Source organism: Lynx canadensis, chromosome A2 (assembly GCF_007474595.2).
Source record: "Lynx canadensis isolate LIC74 chromosome A2, mLynCan4.pri.v2, whole genome shotgun sequence".
NCBI lineage: Eukaryota > Metazoa > Chordata > Mammalia > Carnivora > Felidae > Lynx > Lynx canadensis.
The window spans coordinates 15,695,591-15,714,825 of NC_044304.2; the positions used below are offsets into that span (position 1 = coordinate 15,695,591).

Here is a 19,235-nt window from a genome sequence, read left to right on the forward strand (position 1 = left end):
CAAGCGGCTTTCCCCAGAAATGGTGTGGCTGGAAGTGGGGGGTGGGGCGAGCAGGAGGCTGCGGACTGGAAGCTGAGAGCACAGATTCTGAAAAGGATTACTGAAATCCCTGGTGGCGAGGCAGCAGATGGGGAAGGGCAGGTTCTAGAGCAGAAACCCTTCCTGCCAGCATAGCAAGGATAAAAATAAACTCCCAGCATGGGGCGCCTGGGTGGCGCAGTCGGTCAAGCGTCCGACTTCAGCCAGGTCACGATCTCGCAGTCCGAGAGTTCGAGCCCCGCGTCGGGCTCTGGGCTGATGGCTCAGAGCCTGGAGCCTGTTTCCGATTCTGTGTCTCCTTCTCTCTCTGCCCCTCCCCCTCCCCCGTTCATGCTCTGTCTCTCTCTCTGTCCCAAAAATAAATAAACGTTGAAAAAAAAATTAAAAAAAAAAAAACTCCCAGCAAATGCGCAGAATCAGCCATCGCCTACACTCTCTTCCCTCACTGATAACACTAACATGTTATCATGTGTTATTTTCCATCACCCAAATCATGCGCGACGTACGATTTCGTAACCTTTTTTTTCACTGTGTATCCCATCATAAAAATCGTCCCATGTCATCAGAACTTATCCGCAAACATCATTTTTGGAGAACTATGTAGTATCGGCTGACTATACCGTGATTCACTTATGTCCTTCTTGCTGGATGTTTTCCCCAGTTTTTCAATATTATAAATAACTCAGCAATAAACCACTTTGTCTCCTACCTGTGGTTTTCCAGAGATAGACCTCTCTCTTAGCCTTCCCTTGTAGATTTTGATAGAGAAGACTCTCATGTTGTTACGAAAGTAGAGGTTAATAAGCTGGTAAAATGCACATTTTTTTAAATTGTAATTTGTATTGTGTAGGAGATTGTAGGCAATGCTTGTTTTCTTCTTTGAACTTGCTGTGAGGAATATCCCTATTTTACAGATCAGGAAGCTGAGGCTCGAAGAAGTTAAGTGATTTGCTCGAGGTCACTGAGCCACGATTTCAATTCAGGCAATTACACCCCAGAGCCCACACTTTTTTTTTTAAATGTGCATTTATTTTGAGGGAGAGTGAGAGAGAGAGAGAGAGAGAGTGCATGCACACACAAATGGAGGAGGGTAAAAGGAAGAGAGAGAGAGAGAGAGAATCCCGAGCAGGCTCCATGTTGAGCGAGGAGCCTGACCTGGGACTCAGTCCCGCTACTGTGAGATTGTGACCTGAGCAGAAATGAAGTCGGATTCTTTTTTTTTTTCTTAATTTTTTTTTTCTCAACGTTTTTATTTATTTTTGGGACAGAGAGAGACAGAGCATGAACGGGGGAGGGGCAGAGAGAGAGGGAGACACAGAATGGGAAACAGGCTCCAGGCTCCGAGCCATCAGCCCAGAGCCCGACGCGGGGCTCGAACTCACGGACCGCGAGATCGTGACCTGGCTGAAGTCGGACGCTTAACCGACTGCGCCACCCAGGCGCCCCTATGAAGTCGGATTCTTAACCAGCTCAGCCACCCAGGTGCCCCCAGAGCGCACGCTTTTACTTGCTTTGCTCAAATAAACTGTGGTCCATAAGCGACAAGATGATACTGTAGAAGAACACGTGGTAAGATTAAGAGGACAAAAACAGCTTACAAAGCAACACCTTCAGTCTGGTTCTTATTTTTTTTTTGTTGTAGGATACATAAAATTCACAGGACGAAGAATGGGAAAATATCCATCCAGATGGGGGGGGGATTATTTGTGATTTTAATTTTCTTTGTGCTTTTCCAGATGTTCTACAATGACCATCTCTTGAAGTCAGAAAACTTCAGGGTATCAGAGTCTTTTATTCATTCGGTGGATAGGAGGGTGGTGTGGGTGAAGGCAAACGCGGGCTCTGGGCTGGGGGGGATGGGGAGATGGGGGGAAAGCAGGAAGACTGCAGGGAGGAGGGGGTGTCTGAATCAGGCCTTGCCATGGTCTGAAATTAACACGGAAGAAAACGAGGACATCATGATGGTTTTCTGCTGCTTCTGCACACATCCCCTTTCTTCTGGAGTCCTAGCAACATATTCTCCCCCCTGGGATCTTTGCGTGTCTGTGTGGCCAAATCTGCATTATTTCTCTTGGGGAAGGGGCTTCCAGGATGCAATAGAGTGATTTCCACAATTACCTGGCAGGGGAGCGGGGGGGGAGGGGGCGGCTACCCTGGTCCTCGAGAGAGAATGTTTCCTCCTGCTCAGGTCACAGTGGTCTCCGTGACACCCGTGGTTCGAGGTAGTGGGTTGGGCTACGGGGGACAACACCTGTGGTTTGCAGAAGCCGCTCTAGAAACGTCTGCCATTTTCTGTTCCTGGAAATGACTGCACTCCACGCAGAGGTGGGATGGCTTAAATGTCAGAAAGCACCCCCCGCCCCGGGACTCAGCCCACAGAAAGAGACTCCCCCCACCAGGGGCCCATGGACTGGTCCTTCTGAGGCTGGCCCTGCGATGAGAGTCGGTTTCACACCTGGCCAAGCACGTCCGGTGCACAAAGTTCCCACGAGAGCATCTCAGCGACTCCGGACCCCACAGAGGACTTTAGGCATCGTTCACAGAGATGACACCGACTGTATCTGGCAAGTCCCTCTAACAAAACGTCACCTCTAACCAAGCCAGAGGCATGTGTCTCTCCGGCAGGAAAGCAGTTCCCACCTCCCAGGTCCTGGAAAAATTCCCCTCATGTCAGCTGTAGGCCATCACATGCTTCCCAGTCATGTCCTCCTGGAAATGTGTAAGGAAGCCGGCTTTGGAATGTCCCAGAACTTGGGGAAGGAGGCCCAGGCCCCACCCATGTCTTAGCGCCCTGCCCTCCCCCATGTAAGGTAAATTTAAAGCTGAACTTGTCTAGTGGCCGGAAAGGGGAAGAGAGGCTTCCCTTTGGTAGAGCATTCCCAGGAGAAACCCAGTGCTTGTGAATTCGTCCTCTGTCCCTTTGACACGTCGGAATTCGTGTATACAACACGCGTAGGAATAGGTAGGAATCCAAGTGTGAATTATTTGTACACTTCTCGCCAGCTTTACAGCCCAGGCGTGTTCTGTAACAGCTTAACGGTCCTCATTATCTCTTTGAAATGCAGACATCAACGTCTGCGGTCCCACCGTGCCTGTCACCACGCTCCAGGCTGTGACAGCCGGCTTGTCCTAGAGGCAAAGGCAAACTCACCGGCACAACCGGCTCCCGGAGCCGGTGGGTGAACTCGGGTAACCGCGTGGAGAACGAGGACGGCGTGGCCAGGCCCTCCTGTGGGACGACGGGCTGCCCTTAGTCTTGGGCACGTGTTCACAACGGATTGTGGCTGTTCGGTGGCACAGAAAATGGCACACTGTCTTTCCGGCTGTGTCATCTCCACGGAGCCTCGCGTGTGGGCGCGCTGCAACCGGCTTCCACGCTTATTCGATACTAAAACTGTTTTCTTCCTCTGCTCACCGTTGTGGAGCGAACTGGGACGGAAGGATGTTCCTTGCCCCCAACACCCACGGCCACCAGCTTCTTCACTGGGTGCGGAGGCCGTCCTTGGCCTGGTGCTCACAGTGCCCATCTGAGGACGGTTGTCCGGCACGCCAGTCTCCCCGCCTGCCTTCGCTGCCCACTCCCCTGCCCCCCACCGGGTCAGCCTTGGGTCCCCGCTTCCCGGCCCTCAGTGACCAGACCCTGTGGCCCGTGCCTAGACAGGGCTGGGAGCGGCTCTCTGTGTCCGGGTGAGGGACCAGGCCCTCTTTTGTTTTGCAGGCCTTCCCCACGGGGCTTCGAGGTCCCTCGGGTCTGGGCCGGCTGTCCTGGAGCCCCGGTGCTGCCGGGGATCCATGCAAACAGGGCCCTGATGTATACAAACGAGGAACCATCCCGCCCACCCCCTTCCCCCACCCAAGGAGAGCTGGGCTTGCAGGTAGCGGGGGGGGGGGGTGGGGGGGAGATATGTGTCACACCCCACTTTGGCGGGAAGGGGCCGTGCACGGCTGGGTAAAAGAGACCACATCGCTCTCAGCTGTCACCTTTGTCGAGCCGTCAGAGTCAGAGGTGACTCACGGCCCCAAGGGCCCTTTACGTAGGTCTCGGAGCCCAAACCTGGCTCTTTCCAGGATGCCGGCTGCTGCTGTGGGTAATTACGAAGGGAGGATGGAGGAAACAGGCATCTGGAAGATTCTGTGCCCCCTCCTCTTAGTCTGTTTTTGTTTTTGTTTTTTTTTCCTTTCTCTTTTTTCTCCTGTGGGGATAGAAACCAGGTCTGCTTTTCTTAGCTGGAAGCTTGGCTTCTAGTCGTTTGGACACACCCAGCAGCTCCTTGCTGCCCGCAGAGGTGGGTTGGCGTCCTTGAGAAGCCCCCTCCCCCTCTCCTTGCGCCGTTGACGGGCACACGCCGCGAGGATGAGTCATTGCGTGGTCTGACCCCAAAATGTTCATACTTGGCCTCAGAGTGGCCACAGGGGGCTGGCGCTGGGGGCAAATCCCGAGTCATACCAAAGGGTGAGGGCAGACTTCTGAACGTTGGTTCTGGAAAAAATATCGTGGCTCCCTCTGTCTGTTCCTGGACTCCGCTCCTTTCTCTTCTCTCTCTCCCGGGGACACAAAAGATCAACTCCCTCAATTGTCCTGCTTCTCTAAGAAGAGAACCTCCTCCCAGGATTCCGGTGATTGGTTCAATAATCGTTCTGAAATGAGAAGAATTAAGGTAAAGACACACAATTTCAAATAGGCAATACCTTATTTGGCATGGTAGGTGTGCCCTAGAATGATAATTTCCATGGAAGGAATTCTTTTTCAAAGTGGAAAGTGGACTTCACTATTCAACTCAGTCTTATAATACGCTGTTTGAGGAGAAAGCGTCCAGGCATAATGAGAATGTGTATCCAATCATCTCCTCAATTTGAAGTTCAGATTTTTTACACAGATGATTTCTTCAATGCCTTAAAAAAAAAAAAAATGTGGTCTGGTACAGCATCCTGAAATCTTTGTTTTAACTTTAAGGTGATAAAAGGAATACATAGTCAAGATATCATTTTTTATTCAAGGGTTTTAAATTTATTTTATTTTTTTAATTTTTTAAATGTATGTTTATTTTTGAGAGAGAGACAGACAGAGAGCAAGCAAGGGGTGGGGCAGAGAGAGGGAGACACAGAATCCGAAGCAGGCTCCAGGCTCTGAGGCATCAGCACAGAGCCGGATGCGGGGCTCGAACTCACGAACCGTGAGATCATGACCTGAGCTGAAGTTGGCCGCTGAAATGACTGAGCCACCCAGGTGCCCCAATTTTATTTTATTTTTAAGTTTATTTTATTTATTTTGAGAGAGAGAGAGAGCAGGGCAGGGCAGGGGCAGAGAGAGGATCCCAAGCAGGCTCTGAGCTGCCTACTAAGGGCTCGGTCCTATGAACCATGAGATCACCACCTGAGCCAAAATCAAGAGTCAGACGCTTAACTGACGGAGCCACACAGGCGCCCCAGGAGTTTTAAATGTTAATGTTTTCGACTGTGTCAACCTTTCCCTTTATGGTGTGTGTATTTTATTTTCTCCTTAAATGCATAAACGGCTGCAATATCTTCGCCGTAGGTGTTCACGCCTCTGCAACGTGTCTTTGTAGCACCTCGTCCTGTTAGGAGGTGCTGTTCTATCGCTATCCTTCTGGAGTCTCTGTACTTGCTTCGGCCAAGGGAAGACGGCAGAAGTGATGCTGTGGCTATTCTGAGCGCAGAGGACTTCGGGAGCTCTGCCTGCTGCCGTGTAAATGAACCCACGCTAGCCTACTGGATGATGAAGGATGTGGCCCCGTCACCCCAGTGGCCCCAGCCCACAGCCGGCTCAGCTAACCTGGCAGCTGGCCATGGTTGCCTGAGCGAGCCCAGCAAAGACCGTAAGAACTGCCCAGCTCAGCCTAGCCTAAACTGCTGACCTGTAGAATCACCAACAATGAAAAATTAGCCGTTACTTTGAGAGAATCCCAGCCCTAAATGTTGGGCTGGTTTGTTAGGCAGCAATATTTAAATAGTACAGGTCTTATTAGAGAGCCCTCGCTATCTTGAAGTCCTAAAGCATCTATCTTTCTGTGTTCTCAAGGTTTCTCTATTTTGTTTTCCATATTTATGTGCCATAATCGATCTGCAATTAAGTGTTTCTTGTGGGAGGTAGAGACCTAAGGCATTTCTGCTCATTCAATTTTTTTCTGTATTTTTTCATATTTGAAATATTTCATAATGAATGCTGTAGTCATTTTTATTTGTTTATTTTTTTTAATAATTTTTAATGTTTATTTTTTGAGGGAGAGGGAGAGAGAGAGAGAGAGAGAGCGAGAGCAGGGGAGGGGCAGAGAGGGAGACACAGAATCCGAAGCAGGCTCCTGTCTCTGAGCTGTCAGCAGAGCCTCATGTGGGGCTTGAACCCTCGAACCATGAGATCGTGACCTGAGCCGAAGTCGGACGATTAACCGACTGAGCCACCCAGGCGCCCCGTTGTAAATCTTTTTTAGCAAGTATATATTTCCTTTCACACTTGATCTTAGCCAAAAGGCCGAGAAGCAATACATATTTTCTTTTTAAAAATGACTGTAGGGGTGCCTGGGTGGCTCAGGTCATGATCCCGTCCTATGAGTTCAAGCCCCGCATCGGGCTCTGTGCAGACAGCTCAGAGCCTGGAGCCTGCTTCGGATTCTGTGTCTCCCTCTGTCTCTGCCCCTCCCCCACTCTCTCTCTCTCTCTCTCTCAAAAATACGTAAACATTAAACAAATTTTTTTTTTTTTTTAAATTTTTTTTTTTCAACGTTTATTTATTTTTGGGACAGAGAGAGACAGAGCATGAACGGGGGAGGGGCAGAGAGAGAGGCAGACACAGAATCGGAAACAGGCTCCAGGCTCCGAGCCATCAGCCCAGAGCCTGACGCGGGGCTCGAACTCCCGGACCGCGAGATCGTGACCTGGCTGAAGTCGGACGCTTAACCGACTGCGCCACCCAGGCGCCCCAACATTAAACAAATTTTTAAAAAAGACTTTAAAAAGATTTACAACAAAAATAAAAACCAGATTTCACAACTCAGCTATAGCCACTTACGACATTGTGAAGGGGGAGGGGTACAGTTTGTATCAAACAGTTTTCCATTTTTCTCACTTAGCATCGCATTTATTTCCCTGTAGCCAAATTATCCAAGATAATCTTGAAGGATCGCATGTAGTTTGTCACAGGGCTATGCCATATTTACTTCACCAGGCACGTGCGTGAGGCATGGGCCACCTCCCATTTTTCAATACGAATGCTAGTACAACACTGGATATTCTTGCTTTTTTTTAAGAGGTTTTTTTTTTTAAAGTTTATTTATTTTGAGAGAGAGAGAGAGAGCACATGTGCATGTGTGTGAGTCAGGGAGGAGCAGAGAGAGAGAGAGAGAGCGCGTGCGTACGCACAAGTGGGGGAAAGGCAGAGAGCGAGAGAGAGAGACTGAATCCCAAGCAGGCTCCTCACTGTCAATGCAGAGCCCATGACGGGACTTGATCCCACAGTCTGAGACCATGACCTGAGCCGAAATCAAGAGCCAGATGCTCAACCGAGCGAGCCCCCTCCCCTCACCGGGGCGCCCTCCGTGCTGAATATTCTTGTGCAAATATTTCTGACCAGCTCTTCAGGATCATGTTTAGAAATGAAGTTGTGGGGACAAAAGGGATGAGAAAGACAAATCATATGACTTCACTCATTTGAAGACTTTAAGAGACCAAACAGATGAACATAAGGGAAAGGGAAGCAAAAATAATATAAAAACAGGGAGGGGGACGAAACAGAAGAGACTCATGAATATGGAGAACAAACTGAGGGTTACTGGAGGGGTTGTGGGAGGGGGATTGGGCTAAATGGGGAAGGGGCACTAAGGAATCTACTCCCGAAATCATTGTTGCACTAGATGCTAACTAATCTGGATGTAAATTTAAAAAAAACAACAACAAAGTTTAAATGAAAAAAAGAAAACAATTTTCAGATCCAAAGTGCAGTTCGAGAAAGACACTCTCTACAGAGAGAGCGCGGGTCCCCACCCCCTCCACCAGCTCTGCAGGAGGAGAGCCGTCCAACCCCACGCTTCATCCGAATGTTCTCGCTGAAGTAAATGAAGAATCCAATCTCGGATGATTCACCGAGTCAGAACAAGGTCGCAAGCTGGTGAGAACAGAAACCTGGGAAGAAGCACCTAATCTATTAACTCAGTACCTTCAGTTCCTCCTCTTAAATTTATTTGACAAAAAATATCATCGCACCAGTACCCAGAGGCCTCTCCTGCCTTGGGCCACACCCTGCTCCCCGAAGCCTAAACCAGGAGCCAGGGACACAGGATGGGTTCCGACTGGGCCGTTGCTCAGAGCCAAAGAGGAGCACGCGGGGGCTTCTGCCTCTCTGCTCGGGGAGAGGCCAGAGGGCCCAGGCGGTCACTCATTCAAACATCTCTGTGTCTGGTCTTAGCCATCGCTGCACCAGAGCCTGGGCACCCAAGAGTGACCAGCCTAGAGAGAAAATTCCCAGTCGTAGAGATAAGAGCTCTCTAAGGCCCAGCTGCAGAAACCAAGAAAGCAGGGGAAGGGGTGCCCCGTGTAGCCTGGGGGGTCAGGGACAGCCTTCCAGAAGAGTGCGCGTCCAGACGGATCTTTGAATAAGTAGGGCTTGGCCAGGCTGAGAGGGGAACAGGTGTTCGAGGTTAACTACAGGGAGGAAGGTGGAGAGTGTGGCAGAAGGGGCGGGTCATGAGAAGCTTCCTAGGGCTGGCCCTATAGCCTTTACGAGGTCCTACCGTCTGGCCCCACCACCTTTCTGAGCCCATCCCTCCTCCACACCCTCCACCCCACCACCCCGCCCTGCTCCAGCCCCATTAGAGTCTTTGCTGTTCTGCAAGCGCGCTTCAGTCCTAACCTCTGCATTTGCGTCTCTGTGCCCGGAATGCTCTTGCCTCAGATAGATACAGGCTTTCTTCCTCACTTCCCTCAGGCCTCTGCTCCAAATGTCATCGTCTAAGCAGAGACACTTCGTCTGATAAGCTATCATACAGCATGCCGCTCTGGCCACCTACCCTGCTTGATTTTTCTTCTGCTGCTTCTCTGTCTCCCACGCCAGCATCGAGTAGAACGGGGGCCCCGTGAAGATACGGACTTTGCTTTTTCCTCGTTCAGCCAAGTAAAAGCTACTGAATGGTCTAGCCCCTGGGCCTAGAACACTGTCTGATGCATAGCAGGTGTATCGGAAACATTCAGAGGACAGAAGGATGAATTTTGTCAAAGACGGTGTGGAGCCACCAAAGAGATTTTCATTTGGAGAGAAACAGTCAGATTTGCAGTATAGATGGCTCTCTCTGGCTTTCTTCTTCTTTTCTCTTCCTGCACCTTTTGGGTGCAGCAAGTACTGAGAAGTTTCAGTCCCATTTTGCAACGAGGAAGTTGCCAGTGAAGTGTAGAGTGGAGGGGCGGGGGAGGGGAGAAGAGTGAGTGGGGTGGGACGTGGAGGCAGAATGTGGGCAACTCTTTTTTTTAATTTTTTTTTTTCAACGTTTATTTATTTTTGGGACAGAGAGAAACAGAGCATGAACGGGGGAGGGGCAGAGAGAGAGGGAGACACAGAATCGGAAACAGGCTCCAGGCTCTGAGCCATCAGCCCAGAGCCTGACGCGGGGCTCGAACTCACGGACCGCGAGATCGTGACCTGGCTGAAGTCGGACGCTTAACCGACTGCGCCACCCAGGCGCCCCAGAATGTGGGCAACTCTTTCCGGAACATCGAATGTGAAGAAGAAGGCCAAGTTTGGGCCACAACTTAGGGGGAAAAGGAAGGTGATTAAAGAAACAATGAGGTCTACCCAATTCCAAAGCTCTTATTCTTTTTCAAAGGTTAAAAAGCCTTATTTCAAGATAATGATAGATTCCCAGGTTGTGAATAGTAAGTACCGAGAAGTCCCAAAGACCCTTCACTCAGTTTCTCCAATGGTTACGTAGTCCATACACGTAGTATAATATAAATAACAAGGATCCGATTCTGGGGCAACGCCACGGTCATTTTTTGGATTATGTAACATTTTTATGTCATTTTCATTGTATGTGTGGATACATGCGATCACTGTCACAGTCAAGATACAGAATTGTTCCATCCCCACAAACTACAAAAAGGCTACTCCTTGATAATCAGACGGAGCCCCCTCCGTTCCCCCCTTTCCCCTTAACCTAACCCCTGGCAACCACGAATTCGTTTTCTGTCTCTATAAGTTTTTCATTTCAAAAATGTTATACAAATACAATCATAGAACATACCATGTTTTGACCTTAGTTCCCCTTCAGCATAGCGCCCTTGAGATCCATATCCAAGCTGTTGTGTATACACACAATTGTAATTGGTAAGTAGCACCCCATGGGGCGGATGTACCACAGTTTAGCCGGTTCACCCATTAAGCCCGCCATTTTGGTTGTTTTCCAACTTGGGGCTACTACCAATAAGACCGCTGTTAACAATCACGTACAGGTTTTTGTGTGGACCTAAGTTCTTATATCTCTGGGATAAATGCCAAGTATTTCCATTGCTTTATCATATGGTAGTTGCATGTTTAGTTTTCAAAGAAATGAACACACTCTTTTCCAGGGTGGCTGCAACATTTCCTTTCTCACCGGCAGCATGTGAGTGATCCAGCCTCTCTGAATCCGGGCGTGCAGGAGGTATGGGGATATTTCCTCGTGGTCTTAATTTGTATTTCCTTAATGGCTAGTGAGGTTGGATGTCTTCTCATGTGCTTGTTTGCTATCTGTATATCTTCTTCAGTGAACTGTTTCCTCCTGTCTTTGCCCATTTTCTAACTGGATTTTTTCAATGGTGAGTTTCGAGAGAGCTTTATATATTGGAGATAGGCGTTTTATCAGATCTGTGGTTTGCAAATTTTCTCCCAGTCTGTAGCTTGATTTTTCATCTTCATAAGAGAGTTTTTTACAGTGTAGAAGTTTTTTTTTTTTTTTTTTTCCCCTTGGATGAAGCCCAGCCTTTCAATTTTTCATTTTATGGATTATGCTTTGGTGTCAAATCTGGGAACTCTTCACAAGTCATAGGTTTGAAAGATTTTCTTTCATGTTATTTTCTACAAGTGTCACAGTTCTATGTTTTACATTAAATCTAAGATCCATTTTGAGTTACTTTTTAAATAAATGCGAGGTTAGGTTGGGGTTATTTATTTCTTTATTTCTGCCTGTAGATGTACAATTACTCAACCACAGTTTGTTGAAAAGACAATCCTTCTAATGATTTCTCTGACATCTTTGTCAAAATCAGTTTGCTATATCTGGGTGGGTTCTTTCTGGGTTCTCTATTCTCTTATGTTATCCTATGTGTCTCTCCTTCTGCCAGAACCACACAATCTTGAGTATTATACCTGTATAAAAGTCCTGAAATAGGGTAGAGTGATTCCTCCCATTTTGTTATTCTTTTTCAAAAATGTTTTAGCTGTTCTGGCTCCTTTGCCTTCCATAGAAATTGTAGAACAATCTTGTCTATCTCTATAGAAATCTCTCCAGGATTTTGAAAGGAACTTTGAATGTTAAACTTATATATCAACTTGGGGAGAATTGACACCTTTACTATGTGGAGTCTTCCAATCCATGAACATGGTAAGTCTCTCCATTTATTCAGATCTTTGATTTCTTTCCTCGATATTTTGTAGTGTTCAGTATACTCATCCTATACAGGCTTTGTTAGATTTACACCTAAGTATTTGCTGGGTTGTTGTTGGTGTTGTTATTGTTTTTGAGTGCTTATAAATTGTATTTAATATTGGTGTTCATTGCCCATTGCTAATATGCACAAATAGAACTTAATTATGTATATTTGTCTTGTATTCTGTGACATTGCTGAAGTCACTTATTAGTTCTAGAGGTTTTTTTTGTTTCTTTTGGTAGATTCCTTGGGTATATTCTGCATGGACAATCATGTCATCTGCAAATAGAGATAATTTTATTTCTGTCATATGTGCATTTTATTTCCTTTGCTTAGCTTAGTGCACAGGTAGAATTTCCTGTATATGTCAGCTAAAAGTGGTGAGAGTGGACATTTTTGCCTTTTTCTGAAACTTAGAGGGAAAAAGCAGTCAGTCTCTCATCATTAAGTATAATGTTAATTAAGTGTAGGTTTTTGTGAATGCTGTTAATCAAGTTGAGGAAGTTTCTCTGTTTTCCTGTTTTTCCTGGGAATTTTTATCATGAATGACTGTTGAACTTTATCAAATGTTGAATTTTTTTTACTATCACTGGTTAAATAGGTGGCCAAGCATTTTTTTAGTGACCCATGATGCCATTTTCCAAGTATTCAAACTTTTTTTATCTTTTTGACAACTTTTGAATTTTGCCTTCCCAAATCAAATCATGTTTTTTGGTGTTTTTTTTTTTTTTAATGTGTGTTTATTTTTGAGAGAGAGTGCACATGTGTGAGGGAGAGGCAGAGAGAGAGGGAGAGAGAATCCCAAGCAGCTCCGTGCTGTCAGCACAGAGTCCCAGGCGACATGGGGCTCGATCCTGTGAGACCATGACCTGAGCTGAAATCAAGAGTCAGATGCTTAACCAACTGAGCCACCCAGACACCGCCCCAAATCAAATCCTAAATGAAATCTTGATTCAAATCGACCTTGAGATTTCTTAGAGGGTCCCTGGAAAATCAAAAAGAATTTGTTCTTTCACTTTTGTAAAAAGAGAGATATTAAAAATAATTTGGCTTCTTTGAGTGCATGGGAAGCACTGTCAAATAAGAAGAAATCTTCCATCTTCTTTAGGTTCTATTTGTATGGATAAAATATTATTAATATAAATATTTTATAAATTGTATGAACTTCCTAGAAATCTGTCAATGTCCTCCTAGTTCATCGATACATCCAGGCGCTGCTTTGCCTGATATTAGACAACAGTTACAAGCTCCTGCTGAATTCATCCTCTGAGGTGTTGTTTTCGTTTTTTGTTTTGTTTTTTTTTTTTAATTTTGGTTATTGTATTTTTCAGCTCTAAAATTTCCACATGGTTCTTATCTCTTCCACGTCTTTGCTGAGACTTTCTATTTTTCTTCTTTTCCGGGGTGCTCATAGTTGCTTGCTGAAGCATTTTTGTGATAGCTGCTTGAAGTTCTTGTCGAATAATTGTAAAATCTCTTGGTGTGGTATCCATTGAGTCTCTCTTTAAAACTTCCGTTTCAGATCTTCCTGATCCTCGGTAAGATGAGTGATTTTTTTTAATCAAAACCTAGAAATTTTGATAACCATAAATGCTTACATGAAAATAGATGAAAGTTCTCAGATCAACAGTCTAACTTTATACCTTACGGAACTAGGGGGAAAAAAGAGCAAACTAAACCTAAAGCTAGCAGAAGGAAGGAAATAATAAAGATTAAGGTAGAGATAAATTTTTTTAAAAAGAGAATAGAAAAACAATAGAAAATATCAACAAGACCAGCATTTAGTTCTTCAGAAAAAAAAAAAGATCCACAAACTTGACAAATCCACATTGACAAGAAAAAAGAGACACAGCTCCAATAACTAAAATCAGAAATGAAAGCGGGGACATTATTACTGATTTTACAGAAATAAAAGGATTATAAGAAAGCACGATAAACAACCGCAAGCCAGAAAATTGGGTAACCTAAGGTGAAATGGATACATTCCTAAAGATACACAAACTAATCATGAACAGAAAGAAAATCTGAATAGACCTGTAACTAGGAAGGAGAGTGAACCAGCCATCAAAACCTTCTCAACAAAGAAAAGCCCTGGACTAGATGGCTTAAACTGGTTAATTCTGCCAAACACTTAAAGAAGAAGTGAAACCAATCCCTCTTGAACTGTTCCAAAAAAATTGAAGAGGATAGAAGGGTTCCCCACTCATATCGATGAGCCCAGCATCATCCCAATACCAAAGCGAGAATAGACAAGAATATTACAGACCAATATCTCTGTGCATCTATGCTGTGAAAATCTTCAGCAGCACGCTAGCAAACTGAATTCAGCGGCGTATTAAAAAAAATCGTATGTCATGACCGAGTGGGATTTATTCCTGGAATGCATTGACGGTTCAGGGCGCAAAACTCAACATAATACATCACATTAACAGAATGAAGGGGAAAAACCCCACACGATCATCTCAAGGGGCGCAGCGCGAGCATTTGACAAAATCCGCACCTTTTCGTTCTAGAAATACCCAAGGGACTAGACATAGAAGTACCTCAACATAACGAAGTCCACGTATGAAAAATTCACAGCTAATTATCAGACTCAATGGTGAAAAAAATACAAGTTTTTTTTGTTTTTTTTTTTTTGTTTTTTTTTTATTAAAGACCAGGAATATGACAAGGATACTTGCTTTTGTCTCTTCAGTTTAACATTGTCTTGGAAGGCCGGGCCGGAGCAAATGGGCAAGACAAAGAAAGAAAGAAAAGTCGTCCTTGGGGCGCCTGGGTGGCTCGGTCAGTTAGGCGTCCGACTTCGGCTCAGGTCATGATCTCGCGGTCCGTGAGTTCGAGCCCCGCGTCAGGCTCTGGGCTGACATCTTGGAGCCTGGAGCCTGTTTCAGATTCTGTGTCTCCCTCTTTCTCTGACCCTCCCCCGTTCATGTTCTGTCTCTCTCTGTCTCAAAAATAAATAAACGTTAAAAAAAAATTAAAAAAAAAGAAAAGTCGTCCAAATTGGAGAATAATTAAAATTATCTCTGTTCACAGATGACGTGATCTCTAGAGATCCCCCCCCCACACACACGCAAAAACTGTAAGAACTAATAACTGAATTCAGCAAAGTTGCAGGTCACAAAACTGACACCCCCAAATTAGTTGCACTTCTCCACCCTCACCATGAATAACCTGAAAAGCAAATTAAGAACCCGACTGCATTAACAATAGTAGCAAGGAGCATAAAATACTCAGGGATTAACTAAGGAAGCAAAAGACACTTGCTCACAACGGCCGAAAAATGGAAAAAACCCAAATGTCCGCGGATGGATGAATAGATCAACACACTGGGGTATATACAGACTATGGAGTATCATTCGGCCTTAAAGAACAAGGAGGAAAATCGTGACACAGCCTATAGCAGAGATGAACTTTGAAAACATTGCGCCGAGTGACATCAGTCAGACCCCGAAAAACGAATGCTCTATGATTCCACTTACGTGAGGTGCCTCGAATAGTCATTTCCATAGAAATAGAAAGTATAGAACGGCGGTTGCCAGGGGGTGGTGATGGAAACTTTTAATGCCTTACTCAGTGTTTAGCGGGTACAGAGTTTAGTTCAGGAAGATGGACAAGTGCTGGGGACGGACGGTGGTGATGATTGTACAGCCACGAGAAAGTACTTAATGCCACCGAACTAAACACATGAAAATGGTTAAGTAGTTTCTAAAACCTAAAAACTTGGAGCATTGTGTTACGAGACCTTGGGACTTAAACCTTCTGTGTGAGCGGACTTTGGCAGGGGAAGGGAGGGCATCGCCTGGGTTCCACCAAGGTAGTGCAGAAGCTCGGTTCCCCATGAGGTGTGCGTTGATCCCAGAAGGGGTGAGGCTTCTCATCCCGGGGCAGAGGCGGGAGTCCCAGCTCCCTACGAGGTCTCCATCGATACCCCTGGCCCAGAGGAGTAGAAGTGCCTCCTTCTTGCCTCCCGTGTGGCCTCCTCTGACCACATGGGGGATGGGGCAGGAGCCTCCTTACCCCAAGACAATGGCGAAAGTCCTGACTCTCCAGAAGAACCTCCCCCCTTTGTCAGGGTGGTGGGGAGGGGGAGGGCCACCTGGTTCCTGTCGATGGGGTCCAAGTCCAGGCTCCCCATACGGGTCTTGACGTCTAAGGGAGTTGGGATGGGGGAGGGGGCGGATCTCATTACAGTCCAGTGGGGATGAGAGTCCCTGCTCCCCGCTCGGCTTCCACTGACACCACCCCTGCAGGGGAGTTCGGGAGAGCAGACTTTGGCCAAGGCTTTTTTTCCCCCCTTGCCTGTCGGAGTCTCCTGGTTGCCAGCTTCTTCAGCTTCAATTTTGGGGTACATGAGTGAAAAAGAGACTCTGAAACACAGGGAACAAACGGAGGGCTGCTGGAGGGGAGGCGGGTGGGGGGATGGGTTAAGTGGGTGATGGGCATTAGGGATGAGCCCTGGGTGGCATCTGTAAGAAATGAATCACCGGGTTCTACTCCTGAAGACAAAACTACACTGTATGTTAACTAACTTGAACTTAAATTAAAAAAAAAAGGAAACCCCAGGGACTCACTACCATGTCATTCCTGTAGTCCTGGGACCCCGGGTCAGTCTGCCCTCTTGTCTTTCAACTTTCAGAGTCTTCTGTCTGTCTGGGACACGACGCCCTGGGCTGTCAGTTGTACTTCGAGAAGAGAGTAGGAAAAAGTATATTGACTCCGTCTTTATAGACGCGAGAGTCTCTTTGGGGGTTTGCCTTTTGTCAGGAGAAGCTTGAGCCTTGTCTGTGTGCTAGAAGGAGAGGTTGAAGGCGTAGGAGGGTGGGGGTCTGCTGCTGGAGCCGGTGTGGGGTCGGGGGGGAGGGGCTGGTGGGATCTGTGGGCCCCGGGAAGGGAGAATGGGCAGCGGGTGCGGAGAAATGGGAACGAGACGGAATGCCAAACCTGGCCCTGGTGACTCTGTCTCCTCTAGGAAGGCCGACGCTGGTGGCAGAGGGTTAAGCAAGAGGCGGGGCAGGGCGAGGGGCCGAGGGAGGAGGGGCAGAGGCTTAGAACGGCAGGGAGTAGTTTCAAGGAGACCTCTGCTTGGTCACAGGTAGAAGGCTGGCCCGCCACAGTGATCAGTCACAACGGGTGATGCTGGCATTACCGAAGGCGGGCCGTGTGCCCAGCCCTGGTCCTCCCGGAGGCTCTGCAGAGAGGACAGGATTCGGGGGCTTCCCAGTTCGCAGTGAGGAAACCAAGCCTCACGGGCACGAAGCAACAAGCATTTCATGGCCTTGAAGTCGTGGAACTAGGACCTGACCGCATGGTTTCTAATGATAGATCGAGCCGTCTTGGGTGCCAAGGGCCCAGCTGAACTTAGAGACCGTGAATCTGTGGCGTCCTCACAGCTCGGTGAATACCTCTCTAGGAGGGCTGGGCGTAAAAACAGAAGGCGAACTGCTGGATGGAATCCAGGCTGGGCCTCTTCCAGGCAGATGGGTCAGAAGGGCAGTGTGCAGAGGGTATCGGCGAGACATGGACTGGGGCGGTGACCGTGTGTCCTGGGTCAAGAATTAAGTCGAGGCAGCCAGGGGGTGATAAGAATCAGGAAAGATGGCGGGTCCCAGAGGCCAGAGGGGGGGCGGAAACGAGGTGGGAGCATACGAGTACCGGGGTGACAGAACAGGAACTGTAGGACGTTGTGGTTAGAGGAGGAGAAGGTAAGTTAAAGATTTCTTGGTAAGGCAGATCCCAGAGGTGACAAGGTCTAAGAGCGGGGGGGGGGGGGGGGGGGGGGAGGGGCAGGGGTGGAGGGTGGGGGGCAAAGGATTTGAGGTCAAGAAGTTCAAGAGTGGAGGGTAAGAAGTCGCTTGCCCGGGGTGACACGGCTGTTCACCGGGAGAGGTGGGCATGGTTCGAGGGGACAGAGAACATTCGGTGACTCTTGTTCAAGCACTGTGAGGCAGGCTTTATTCGAGGGGAGGCTACCCAGATACATGGGATGGAATTCTGCAGTGAGGGAGAAAGATGTCTCAAGTCCGAACAGCACGGGCAAGTGGGCGTGGAGGGGCAGGGGTGCGTGGGTGGGAAGCGACAAACAGGAAACACGGAGGTGAAGGGGGGGATCTCCCTGGGGCAGTTCAGGGTGATCAGATGCCTCCTGGGGAGGGATGGGGCAGGGGGGCTCTATGAGATATGGAGGGTGGAGGTCTTTACTAAAATGACTTTGCAGTTCTTGCTAAAACTGGATCTTAGAGGGAAGGGGGCTGATGGGCCTAGGAGAAGGTTCAAGAGTCTGACAAAAAATTGGGTCAAGCGGAGAGGGAGAGAGAGAGAGAGGGAGAGTTTTTGTTCGATGTAAACCCTACTAAGAATCCAGAAGAAAGCCATCGGACAAAGGGTGAAGAGGGGCGGGGGTGGAACGTGGTGGGAATGATAGGGGGCCAGGAGGGAGGCAGAGCAGATGGAGATTCTCGAAAGAGGGGCATTTTTTAAATTTTTTATTTTTATTTATTTTTGAGGGAGAGACAGGCCGAGCATGAGTGGGAGCAGAGAGAGAGGGAGACAGAGAATCCGAAGCAGGCACCAGGCTCTGAGCCGTCAGCGCAGAGCCGGCCGCGGGGCTCGAACCCACGAGCCGCAAGATCATGACCCGAGCCGAGGCCGGACGCTCAACCGACTGAGCCCCCAAAGAGAGGCGTGTCTGTAGGCCGCGCCGGGGAGTGAAATCTGGGCGATGCTGGCACCGGACCTCACACCTGCCTCGTTCGCTCCCAGCACCTCTGTGGGTGCGGGGCCCGGAACCCACAGCCCCGGGTGCGAGGCGGGCGTGCAGCACATGCAGCTGCACGGTAGCCGAACAGAATAATCGCTGCTGGGAGGCGATGCTCAGGTCACCCGAGGGACGTTCCCCGGCGGGCACCGCGGGTCAGCGGCCACAGGAGCAGCGGAAGGGCCCTCGCCAGCCCCCTGGGTCGTGTCTGCCCCTTCGCCTGAGTGCCGAGGGGAGTTAACATTTAGAAAATGTGAGAGAACAGACGACAAAAGAAAGAAAAAAAAAAGGAAAAAAAAAGCCTAGTGACCAGCTCTATAAAGTGCATGATGAGAGTGGCACATGCAAAAAAATAAATACATAAAATAAAATGAATAAATAAATAAATAAACAAACAGGTTCATAAAAGAGGATTAGGTTCTCTTTCCTTTTCAGGAAGTTTCCTTCATCATGACCAGCTCATTGCTTTTACAACCCAATGCGGTTGAAGTAAACAAAAAAAAAAAAAAGAAAAAAGGGAACAAGCATGGTGTTGGCAGAATCACATGTTCCTGGTTGGAAAGAAGTCGCAGCAAAATGCAGAACCCTTGGGTCTGTGTCTTTTCTCCCAGCCCCAAGGTGAGTCTGCCAGGCTACGAGGCAGATGCTAAGTGGTGACTCGTGTTTAGTTGCATCAGTTTTGAAGGCAAGATTTTTAAGGAAGGGCTCCTTCTGCTTTTCTTTTCTTCTGCGTTAAAAAAAATTTTTTTTAAGTTTATTTTGAGAGAGAGAGAGAGAGAGAGAGCATGAGCAGGGGAGGGGCAGAGAG

At 47.8% G+C, this 19,235-nt stretch overlaps 2 long non-coding RNA genes across 3 annotated transcripts; one reads left to right on the plus strand and one right to left on the minus strand.

The window, feature by feature from the left end:
* Positions 1–1,674: 1,674 nt before the first annotated feature.
* LOC115507614 lies at positions 1,675–9,444 on the minus strand. Its single transcript, XR_003966748.1, has 2 exons — positions 9,060–9,444; positions 1,675–4,677 (listed from the first exon to the last, which is right to left on the minus strand). It is a non-coding gene; the product is annotated as an uncharacterized LOC115507614 (long non-coding RNA).
* LOC115507619 lies at positions 5,422–14,453 on the plus strand. 2 transcript variants are annotated; one of them, XR_003966750.1, is made up of 5 exons: positions 5,422–5,876; positions 7,983–8,161; positions 10,612–10,685; positions 11,520–11,624; positions 14,366–14,453. It is a non-coding gene; the product is annotated as an uncharacterized LOC115507619 (long non-coding RNA). The 2 variants fall into 2 exon arrangements; XR_003966749.1 differs by lacking the exon at positions 5,422–5,876 and having other exon boundaries at positions 7,941–8,161.
* Positions 14,454–19,235: the final 4,782 nt, after the last annotated feature.